The sequence below is a fragment of the Kogia breviceps genome, chromosome 10 (genome assembly GCF_026419965.1).
Source record: "Kogia breviceps isolate mKogBre1 chromosome 10, mKogBre1 haplotype 1, whole genome shotgun sequence".
Lineage (NCBI taxonomy): Eukaryota > Metazoa > Chordata > Mammalia > Artiodactyla > Physeteridae > Kogia > Kogia breviceps.
In genome coordinates, this window is record NC_081319.1 from 69,364,112 (window position 1) to 69,375,877 (window position 11,766).

An 11,766-nucleotide genomic window follows, 5' to 3' on the forward strand; every position below is an offset into this window, starting at 1 on the left:
ATCCATTTTGATCCAAAAGAGGGGAAATTTTGTCAGGAGAATGAGTTTAGCAAGGGTCTGGGGAGAGGCTCAGCATGACGCTGAAGTCCATGGTCCTCAAAGCATCGGAGCACCAGGGTTTAGGACAAAAGGTGTTTCCCCATGAAAAAGAAAAGACTGCAGAGGTAGGAGACAGCTGCCTTGAAATATCTGAAGGGTAGTTTTGAGGCAAGGGGACTGAAATAGTTTTTGTGGTCTAGCTGGGAGTAGGGTGGGGGAAGCCAGAGGTGGCAGGTATTAGTTCAAAATGAGAAAGAACTTTCTGTGGTCAGAGCTATCAGGAGACTAAATGAGTTACCCCAAGAAGTAGTGAGGTCTCTGTCACTAGAGAATTCAAGCTCTGAATGGGTCCTTAGATTCGGCCTCTTCCATCAACTGAGATTCTCTAATTTGGTCCGTGGCCAGCCCTTGAGAAGCCACAAACAAACACATATTAATTGAGCAATCGCTTTATACAAGGCATAATGGGGGAGAAACCAAAGAATGAAAGCCATGGCCTCTGCCATGTCGCTGGGCAGATGGTACAGAGGCAGGGGGTGTCTGGAATCACCAAAGGGATAGAAAACACACATTTCTGGAGTTCAGAAGCAGAAGATCCTGCCAAGGGGTAAAGTAGTGCAAGTGGGCACCAAGGAGGAGGTGAGATGGCAACCGGCCCTGAGAGATACTTCAGAATTCAGACAGGTAGAAGAAAAGGGGAGGTGCTCCAAAGGGGAGGAAAAGTATGAGCTACGTCCAGGAGGCATGAAATTACAAGGGGTCAGGCGGAAGGGGATGTGAAGCGATAAAAAGGGATGCTGCCGCAGGAACTGAGGAAGCTGAGAGGAAAAGACAGAGAGGAAAGTGCTGGGGAAAGACCAGGAGAGGCACACGTGCCACAGGGAAGAGGCTTGCGGCCTGGGTCCAGGATGCCCATTGGGGCGCAGAGGTTGTTGTGAGGGGCACGACGTTTCTCCCCCATCTCCAAGTGTGCCGTAGACCACCAGGTGGGGGGCCCCAGATCTCCCTCCCTCAGCCCCACCATCCCCGGCGAGGCAGTGAGTGCTGGAGAAAGACAAGAAAACCCACAAAAATCTTCCAAATAAGACAAATATGTGGTGCAGACAAAAGCCATGCTGGGTGGGATGAGGCTTCGGTTGCTCCCCAATGGGGCGTACCCGTCAAAAGCGACTTGTGGCTGCAGAGAAATGCGTCATCTCCCGCGCTCTCTCTCTCGGCGGGCCTCATTGCCTCAGCAGCCCCCAAAAGAGCCCACGCTGGGGGTTCCCGCAGTGAGGGGACCGGGGGGCAGTCCCTGGCCTCCAGGTCACCCATGCAGCCCTGCCCACTCCCCAGCAGGGGGCTGCAGGGCTTCTCAGGGAGCCCGGGATACCCAGTTCAGGGCGTCGAAGGCCCGTTTTAAGGCGTCCCCTGGTTGTGGTTCCCGGTTTCCTGGTGTGTGGCGAGTGTCCAGGGCGCTGCCAGGGTGGGTAGGAGGGTGGCCTGGGCAGCCCCTCAGAGCCCCCACTAGAGCATGAGGGGTGTGGGTCAAGCGGTGTTCCAAATGGAAAAGTCAACTGCCAGGCTTCCCTGGTGGCGCAGTGGTTGGGAGTCCACCTGCCGATGCAGTGGACACAGGTTCCTGCCCCGGTCCGGGAAGATCCCACATGCCGCGGAGCGGCTGGGCCCGTGAGCCATGGCCGCTGAGCCTGCGCGTCCGGAGCCTGTGCTCCGCAACGGAAGAGGCCACAACAGTGAGAGGCCCGCGTACCGCAAAAAAAAAAAAAGTCAAATGCCACAGAAGTGCCTCAGAGGGACTGGGCTGCAGGTGGGGGCTGGGAGGTGGTGGTGAGCACAAGCTGTCCCCACACTTCCATCCCCCCATCCCCACAGCCCTCCAGGCTCCCAAGCCCCTGGGGTTCATGTTCCATTTCTGCTCCAGTTCCATGGCTATTAATGGCCATTGTTCCTTGGAGAAAGACAAAAATGTTTTCAGTTTAGTGGCGTTGTTTCTGACTTTCTCTGTGTGGGCTGAGGCCTCCCTTTGGAGGAGTAGCCCCAGGCAAGGAGGGGCAGCCGGGGTGAGGGGCTGAGTGGACTCATCTGCCTCTGCTGCGTGTGCACAGGGGCCAGCACTGCTGACAGTGCTGTGTAGTGTCCTTAACACACTTGTGGTTCCCTCTGCTTTCTGATCCCTCCTGGCCCCCTGCCTCCCCGAGCTACTTTAGCCCCTGCTTACTTTTCTACTTAGGCTCCCCCAGTTTAGATGAGCGAACAGCTTTCTCTCTCTGGGCCTCGGCTTCCTCATCTGCAGTATAAGAGGCTTCCAAGACTCTTCCTGGTTCTAAGCTTCAGCATCAACAGCACAGTCACACCAACAGACCTTCTTTTTTTTTTTTTTTTTTTTTTGCGGTACGCGGGCCTCTCACCGCAACAGACCTTCTTTACTCCAAGACTCCAGGGGTCAGAGCTGGCCACTTGGTAAGTTGATGGTCACTCGAGCAGTGGGCTTCGGGAGGGAAAGTACCTTCCCCTGGCATCTTAAATATTTTAAAACTTATTTTGTAGTTTGTAATTCCACCCTTAGAGATTCACTCCTTTGGGGCTTATTTCAAAACCCATTTCAGTAAAATGGAACACATAACTGCTAACACCTTTTAACACTAAGAATAATCCTTTGCTTATATATTTCTCTTCACAAAGTTGAAATCGTTTTCAGATACAGAATCCCATTTGGGACTGTAACAGCTCAGGAATTAGTTGACCATTGGTAGGTTAATACTCCAGAGGCTGTGACTCAAGATAAGATAAGAACCTGGACACAGGTGATCTCCTCCCAGGAATTACCTGCATTTTAACAGAGGAATGTCCCGAGGGTAAGAATAATCACAAAGGAATGCCTCTCTGGTGGCAGGAATTTCAAGCCCCGGGACACCAGGCACAGGGTGCAGTCTAGTGTGGCTGGGAATGAAGATGCCCCCCTCGGGTGAGTGTGTGCCCACTCAGCCTGGAGCTGTTGTCAAATCAAGTGACCAGCCCTTAAGGGTTCACTGGACCCGCTGTGGGGACAGATCTGTTTGGGCAGGTGTCTGGGTTCACAGGAAACACCCAGAGAACAATAATGACTTGAAAAAGAGAGTAAGAGAGAGTGTAAGTGCAGAGGATGAGGACGTGGGGTGGGGGGGTGGGGGGCTAGAGACAGAAGTCAGGGAGGGTTGGCACCGGATGAAAGCCAGTGTGGAACCTGGAAGGCTGCAGAAGGTAACTGCAGGAAGAAGGGGGTGGGGGCAGTGGTGGTCTTCTCCACGAAGGGCTACCTGAGCACAAAAGCTCTTTTGAAACTGGCTGGTAATAGTTGGAGACCAATCCTGAATCAGATTTGGTATCCACAATGAAAAAGAATGACTATTTACCAGGGCTTCTAGATCCTAGATAGTTTCTGTGCTTAATCTTGCTTGAGCCTTGAAATACCCTAGAGACAGATCTTATTGCCCAGTTTACAGAGAAGCCAACTGAAGTTCAAAGAGAGCATGGAACCTGCCTGAAATCACACAGCTAGTAAGCGGCAGAGCTGGGAATCAAACCCAAGTCAACCCAGGCTCCAAAGCCTGCCTTCCAATCACTTTTGCAAGGGTGACAGCCATCTGCTAGCACTGCCTCCTCTTCTCCCATAAGGGCATTCTTTCGGCACAAAGAGCATCCTTGCAATTTCCTGCACAAGCCATTCTTGACCATTTTTCATGCAACAAGTAGTGACAGGGGTTCCTCTCCAGCAGTGGCTTGGTGATAACAACTTCCAGGAAGAAAGTGTCTTTACACTCTAGCGTTCAGCAAGCTTGTTCTGTGAAGTGCCATATAGTGAATACTTCAGGCTTTGCTGGCCATATGACCTCTGGGGAAAGCAGCCATAAACATTGTATAAATGAGTGGGCATGGCTGTGTTCCAATAAAACTTTATTTACAAACATATCTAATTCATACATTTATCCATCTATTCAACTATTCATCTGATCATTTATTTAATTTTTTTTTTTTTTTTTGAGCACCCTCCTTTATCAGGCACTGTTTGGGTGATGGCAATGCAGTAAACAAGATAACCCCTCTACCCTCTTGGAGCTCACATTCTCTATTTGTATCCTCCTTGGTGACTGATTCAATGTTAAATGGAGTAGAACCTCTACGGATCACAGGGTGGCGAGATTAGGCATTATTTGATGTGTTGTTTTTTTAAAATTTATTTATTTTTGGCTACGTTGGGTTTTCGTTTTTGCGCGCGGGCTTTCTCTATTTGCGGCGAGCGGGGGCTACTCTTCGTTATGGTGCACGGGCTTCTCATTGCGGTGGCTTCTCTTGTTGCGGAGCACGGGCTCTAGGCGCACGGGTTTCAGTAGTTGTGGTGCACAGGCTTAGTTGCTCTGCGGCATGTGGGATCTTCCCAGACCAGGGATCAAGCCTGTGTCCCCTGCATCGGCAGGCGGATTCTTAACCACTGCGCCACCAGGGAAGCCCCCCCGATGTGTTTTTGACCTAGAGGAAAAAGACAAGTCTCATCTGAAGATGAAAGACAGTATAAGATAGTGGTTAAGTAAATTCCAGAGCCAAATCGCTTCTACCAAATACTAAGAAATGTGTCCTCACACAAGTTATTTTGCCTCTCTGTGCCTCAGTTTCCTCATCTATACCATGTGGATGATAATAGCAGTACCTAACTCCTAAGACTGTGCTGAGACTCAAATGAGTGAAAATTTATAAAAGAATGCCTGATTCATGGGAAGCACATTATAAACTTCTGTTAAATAAAGGAGATGTCCAAGAGAAAGAAAAAACAGCAATAGTTAGGAATTAGATCACAAGATTGAAATAGGCGGGAAAGGGGCAGGGCACAACCTTTGAAAGAATGACATAGCCCAAGGACATGACATAAACTGATTAGAACCAAATGGGTCCAAGATGGCAGACAAGTCGACTTCCACTAGACCTTGAGCCTCAGTATACGCTCACTGTAACACACCAGCAAGCTAAATGACACACCCAAAGATGCCATGACAGTTCCAAGGCCAATCACAATGATCAAAAAGTGGGTGGTGGCCCAATTCCTGGAAATCCCCACCCCTTCCCAAAATAGCTAGAATACTCCTCCCACTCATTAGCCTATGAAATTACCCACCCCTATAAAAACTGACAACCCCATACCCTGGTGCCTTTCACACCTTCTGAGATGGCCCACACTCTGTCTGTGGAGTGTGTTTCTCCCTAAATAAATCTACTTCTTACCTATCACTTTGTCTCTCACTAAATTCTTTCTGCGGTAAGACTTCAAGAACCTGAGCTTCATTAGTTAAGTCGTGGAACCAGGTGTGTGATCTCAGTTGGAAGACTGTGGGTTTTGGCCAGGTTCAAGTCCTGGCCGCATGGGATTGAGTCCCAATCGGGGTTTTGGCTGGGTTCGAGTCCCGGTACATGGGTTCAAGTCCCAATCTGAGGTGCACAGTTTCAAGATGGTGCCTACTAATTCCAATGTTGCCAGTGTACTACACTGGACAAACACTTTAATCTTCGTTTGCTCCTATTTCCTCAATTTAAAGACAAATATAATAACATAAATTTCCACTGCCTCTTTCACTTGGGTTGAGTGAGTCCAAATTACCTGTTGATCCCAGAAAAAAGAAAAAAACAAACAAAATAAACTTTATTTACTAAACTATGGCCTGAGCCATAGTTTGCTGGAGTGCTGGAGGGTGCAATCACATTGAGGAGGTGAGATTTACACAGGGAGAACAATTAAGCAACAGGACATGAGTTAAGTAACAGGATGAGTGTCATGAACCAAGGAGCATTTATTAGGTGGTGAGTATTCTGAGTTTGTGGCATTTGCATGTTGGAGAAGAGTTGGAGGTGAGAACGGAAAGGCAGGCTACAGTCAGATTCTGGAGGCCTTTGAATACCAGGCTGAGTTTATTTAATCTTTACTCTCAGAACCAGAGGTTCACAATAATATCCCCCTCCCCCCTTGGGATCCCGTGACATTCATATGTGAGACTTACATCTATAAGTATTCACCAGAATGGGCTATAGCAGAGATAAGCTAGGCTTTGAGTTCCAAAGAATTCCCTGTGAATGAGTTTACATTTCCAAATAGATGTAAAGTCCCACCTCATCCCACCCCACCATTTTAATGTTAATTGCTTATTTTCATGTATTGTGCACAGAAAAAATGGCTGGTATAATGGGGAGTGGTTTGGAATTTGGGGGGTTTTTTTGTATGTGAATTCTAAAAATGTATTTGAAAAAAAATGTGTTCTCAGTTTGTAGGGTATAACATATATTAGTTAAAGCTTGTTAACTCAAATCCTATGTCGCTCAAATCCTCTATTATTTTCTTTATGACTTTTTTCTACTTGACTTGTAGATTTCTTTTTTTTTTTTGCCGTACGCGGGCCTCTCACTGTTGTGGCCTCTCCCGTTGCGGAGCACAGGCTCTGGACGCGCAGGCTCAGCGGCCATGGTTCACGGGCCCAGCCGCTCCGCGGCATGTGGGATCTTCCCGGACCGGGGCACGAACCCGTGTCCCCTGCATCGGCAGGCGGACTCTCAACCACTGCGCCACCAGGGAAGCCCGACTTGTAGATTTCTGAAACTTCATCCATGGCCATAATAGATTTGTTCACTTCTCTTTGATTTCTACTAGCGTTTGCTTTATATATTTTGAAATTGAATGTTAAGAATCATAGAAGTTATATAGTTTTGTAAGACTATAACTTTTTTCAGTATATCTTCTTTGTTTCTTTTAGTGATTTTTGCCTTGAATTCCAAATTATCTGATGCTAATATACCTGTTTTATTTTTGTTATCATTTGCTTGGTATATTTCTCCCATCTGTTCATATTCAAAATGTTCTTGCCACTTGGTTTCAGATACATCTGTGTAAACAGCATATAGCCGGATTTGCCCTTTAATAGAAGGATTGTCTCTTTTTTCATGTAATATTAATGGTATTTTTAGACTTACCTTGTCATTTTATTTTATGCTTCCTCTTTTCCTTGCTTTCTTCTTATCTTTTAAAATCTTTTTTCCTGCTTTTTGTTAGATTAAGTTTTTTGCCCTTTTAATTCACTCTAGTGATTTGGAAGTTGATTTTCCAATGCCCCATTATCTGTTTGTGAATTTGAATCCTATGTTTTTTTAAAATTTATTTGTTTGTTTTTATTTTTTGGCTGTGTTGGGTTGTTGTTGCTGTGTGCCGGCTTTCTCTAGTTGTGGTGAGCTGGGGCTGCTCTTTGTTGCGGTGCGTGGGCTTCTCATTGTCATGGCCTATCCTGTTGCAGAGCACAGGCTCTAGGCATGCAGGCTTCAGCAGTTGCAGCACATGGGCTCAGTAGTTGTGGCTTGCAGGCTCTAGAGTGTAGACTCAGTAGTTGTGGCGCACGGGCTTAGTTGCTCTGCGGCATGTGGGGTCTTCCCGGGCCAGGGCTCAAACCCATGTCCCCTGCATTGGCAGGAGGATTCTTAACCACTGCACCACCAGGGAAGCCCAAATCCTATATTCTTTAACTCATGATTTTCTATCAATGTCTGGAGCTAATCAGGAACTATTTTCTCCATTAACGCACTTTAACATTCTTCTTCCTCCCCCATTTGTTATCTCTCAAATTGAGATCATCTGGGTAGATTATGGTTCTAAATTGTTGTTTTTGAAATGCTTACATTATGCCTCAATAATTCAGACTTGACTAAAAGTTTTACTAATTTCTTTGTTCACCACAGTTTCGGCATCCCATGTCTTCCTCTTTCTTGAATTCACTTTTTAAAAAAAATTTATTTATTTTGGCTGCATTGGGTCTTTGTTGCTGTGTGCGGGCTTTCTCTAATTGTGGCAAGCAGGGACTATTCATTTTGGTGCACAGGCTTCTCACTGCGGTGGATTCACTTGTTATGGAGCACTGGCTCTAGGCATGCGGGCTCAGTAGTTGTGGCTTGCAGGATCTAGAGTGCAGGATCAGTAGTCGTGGCAAACGGGCTTAGTTGCTCTGCAGTATGTGGCATCTTCCCAGACCAGGGATAAAACCCATGTCCCTGGCACTGGCAGGTGGATTCTTAACCACTGTGCCACCAAGGATGTCCCTCACTATTTTTCTTTTTACTGAAGCACTTCCCCTAGGAATTCTTTAAAGAGTATGAGGGTGGCAAACTTTCTCCTTGTAAAACAAAAAAAGTTTCTCTCCCACTTGAATACTTCATTTCCCTTTGGAACTTGGAGATAGTGTTCCATTGTCTTTTAACCTGCAATCTCACTCCAACTTAATATTATTTTGTTGGTGACCCTGCTTTTCTCTCTGGAAGCTTCGAGATCTTTTTTCTTTATCTTTGGTGATCTGAAATTTCATCAAAATGTGTCTAGGTGTGGGTCTTTTTTTCCTGGGAACATTCAATCTAGTGATTAATTTCTTTCTTCAACAACTGGAAATTTTCTTCTATTAGTTCTTTAATTATTTTCTCTCTTCTATTTTCTGAAGTTCTATCTTTTTGTAATGCCTATTAGACAGATGTCTCTTAACTTTTCTCTCAGACTTTTCATCTTTTTCTCATTTTTGCTGTGTTAAAGGAGACTTCTCCAGCTCAATCTTTCTAATAATCAGATCATTAAGTTCATCTCAGACCATCTGCTGAATTTCAAATTCTGATGATCAATTTTTAAATTTCTAAAAATCCGGTTGGTTTTTAAAATGGGTTTATTATTATTTTTCATCTCTTGAAAATAATAATTCTTCTTCAACTCAAGTGGTTTTTGTTGGTTTTTTTTGCTCTTTTATCTCTGTTTCTTTGGGTGTTAAGTCTCTATATGTTAAGTTCAGGGCTATGCTATCCAATACAGTAGCTGCTTGCTATTTAAATTTAAATTAAGATAAAATTAAATAAAAAATTCAGTTCTTCAGTTGAAGCAGGCACATTCCAAAGTGGTCACTAGCCATATGTGGTGTGTGGCTACATATTGGACAGCTCAAGTACAGAACAACTCTATCATCACAGAAAGTTCTATTGGACTGTACTGGCTTAGAGTTTCTCTGTACCATAGTTTTATTTTTCCTTAACCTCTAGTGATTCTTGGTGTACTGCTCATTTTTGTGTTTGAGAACACCTATTTGCCAGCTTTGTGTTCACTATAGCCTTGTCACTGGTTATTGAGGGTGGGAGAGAGAGGAATGGCCTGTTAGCAGCTTTTCTTCTGAATAAGGGCTCCCTTATTCACTCTTATGACACTTATGACATTCCCTCTCAGAGTGTCAGTAGCTACTTGGAACATTGCTCTGCCTCTCTAGTCCCAGCACCTTGGGGCAAATCCTCTACTGCCAACTACTAACACAGGTCAGGAAGCAGCAAGGAACACTTCTGGGACCTCCTCTGCTTACTTTGAGTCTGTTGTCTGAGGCGTAGGGCACCCTGTCTCCCGAACTTCTCCTTCCTCCACCGTGGTCTTCTTCATATGTATTAGCTTGGTTTCTTCAAGTTTTATTTCTTTATAGCTTTGTTGCTATTTGTTCTTTATCTTTCTGTTATCCAAGATTTCTGATATGCTGAGGGCTCACTTTTGTTTTCTCACACAGTAATATAGTTTGTTTTCCTGTAGGTTTCTATCATTTTATGGATTGGGGAGGAGAAAGGGTCTTCTGCCAGCTTGACCCAAACTTTAACAATGCCTTTGTATAAGCATCATTTTTCTCTTTGTAGACCCATTTCATAACTAATACTTCACTAAACCTGTGGTTCCCAAATTTAGACAGGTGCTGGCTGGCTGTATCAGAATCACCTGAGAATCCACGTGCCCCACTCCTCAAGGGCTTTGAATGTACAGCTCAGTTTGGGAACCATCAGCCTACCTAGTGGGATGGGTAGAAGTGAGGCTCAAGTACTAGGGGTAGGTCACCTACTTTGCAGGCTAGTTTGTGGCCAAGGCTCAAATGCCCAGGATCTCTAATAGCCAGATGACTGTTTCTGTCAGTGAATGGGACACTGGGTGGGTGTGGAAATGGGGAATATAAGGAACCTCTTTCTCCTCGCACCGAAGGAGGGCAAGAGGTTGCAAAACCCATTGGGGATAACTCAAGGACAAGAGAGATACAACAAGTACAACTGAATGGAATTGAAATGAATGATTGCTGCAGGCCTCGCTCCCTCCCACAACTCTGCAAACCCCAAAGATCAAAATGGGGCCAGAAAATTACCCCGTTTAGAGATTTTTTTTTTTTTAAACTTCAATTGCTATCCTACTGAGGGGTCCAACTCCAGCTTTGAGGAGATATATTTACTGGTTAGATTTACAGTAATGATTATTATTGTTGCTGTTAAGAATGCACTCATTGTCTCCAGTGAGCTCGCAATGCTGCACAAACATGACCTCATTTCTCCTCTGCACGGGGCAGGTATTGTTAACTCTGTTTTCCAAAAGGAGGACGTGGAGGTCCATTGCAGTCCAATGCCTAGAACAAGGCCACACATGAAGAGAGGGAGGAAAGAAGGAACCAGGCGCCAGGCCTCTACCATTTAGGTCCCAGGGTTCTCTGCACTGGTCTAGGCTTACTTGTCTGGTCAGCTCCTTGACTTCGCTTGTGGCCACAGATCTGGTTCCAGTGGTCAGAGGGGATCAGAGCACTTGGAGTCATCGACATCAGATACCATGAGAGGAAAAATCATTACTTTTCATAGGTTCAGCCCAGTCTAGACTCCGGCTCAGCAATTGAAATCCTCCCTGGTTTGTCCCCAGTTTCACTAGGCTCCAACTCAGCTGACTGCTCTCCCCACTTCCTCATCAAGGGACACAAGCACTTCACCCCTGGATCCATTCAGACCAAAAATCATTTTCACACCGGATTTGCCCTTCTGCCCCTTGAGGAGTTTCTGCTGCCTACACATCCTTTGGGTCACTTGTGGTACATGTTGGCCACTGTGCTTTCTTTGGGCGTTTGCTTCTGCCATCCCCTAAGCTCTGTCCCAGGATACCTTTTCCCCTTCTTACCCTCCACTCATCCTATCCAACAAGCTTCAAGCCTCAAGGCGCCCAAGAAATCTTCCCTTCTCTGAACTCTGCCACCCTTATTTGTTCATTCCACAGATAATTATTCAGGATCTACTGTGTGGCAGGCACGAAGGGAGATAATGAAGATATAATAGTGAACAAGCCAGATAAGATCCCTGATGTCATGTGGGAGAGAGGAAAAACAAAAGTAAGGAGTTCTATAAGTCAAATATTTATGAGTAGTCATAAGTATGTATGAAAAGCCTTCCAAAACATATCCAAAATTTGCCAATATCTCTCCATCTTCTCTGTCCAAAAAAGCCTGGCTTATCTAGGTACATCAAAAAGTTGTGTGTCAAAGACAACATAAAAGTAAAGTCTCATTTTTATGTAATAGTATTTTAGTGGAAACAAGAAAAGTGCAAAATGAAAGTATATGGTAAATACGGTCTGATTCTTAAGATTGGTTTATGCAATTTTTTTTTTATCTTTTTTTTTTTTTTTCTTTTTTGTGGTACACGGGCCTCTCACTGTTTTGTGGCCTCTCCCATTGTGGAGCACAGGCTCCGGATGCACAGGATCAGTGGCCATGGCTCACGGGCCTAGCCGCTCCGTGGCATGTGGGATATTCCCGGACCGGGGCACGAACCTGTGTCCCCTGCATTGGCAGGCGGACTCTCAACCACTGCGCCACCACGGAAGCCCTGGTTTATGCAATTTTTATTGGGGCTTCCTTT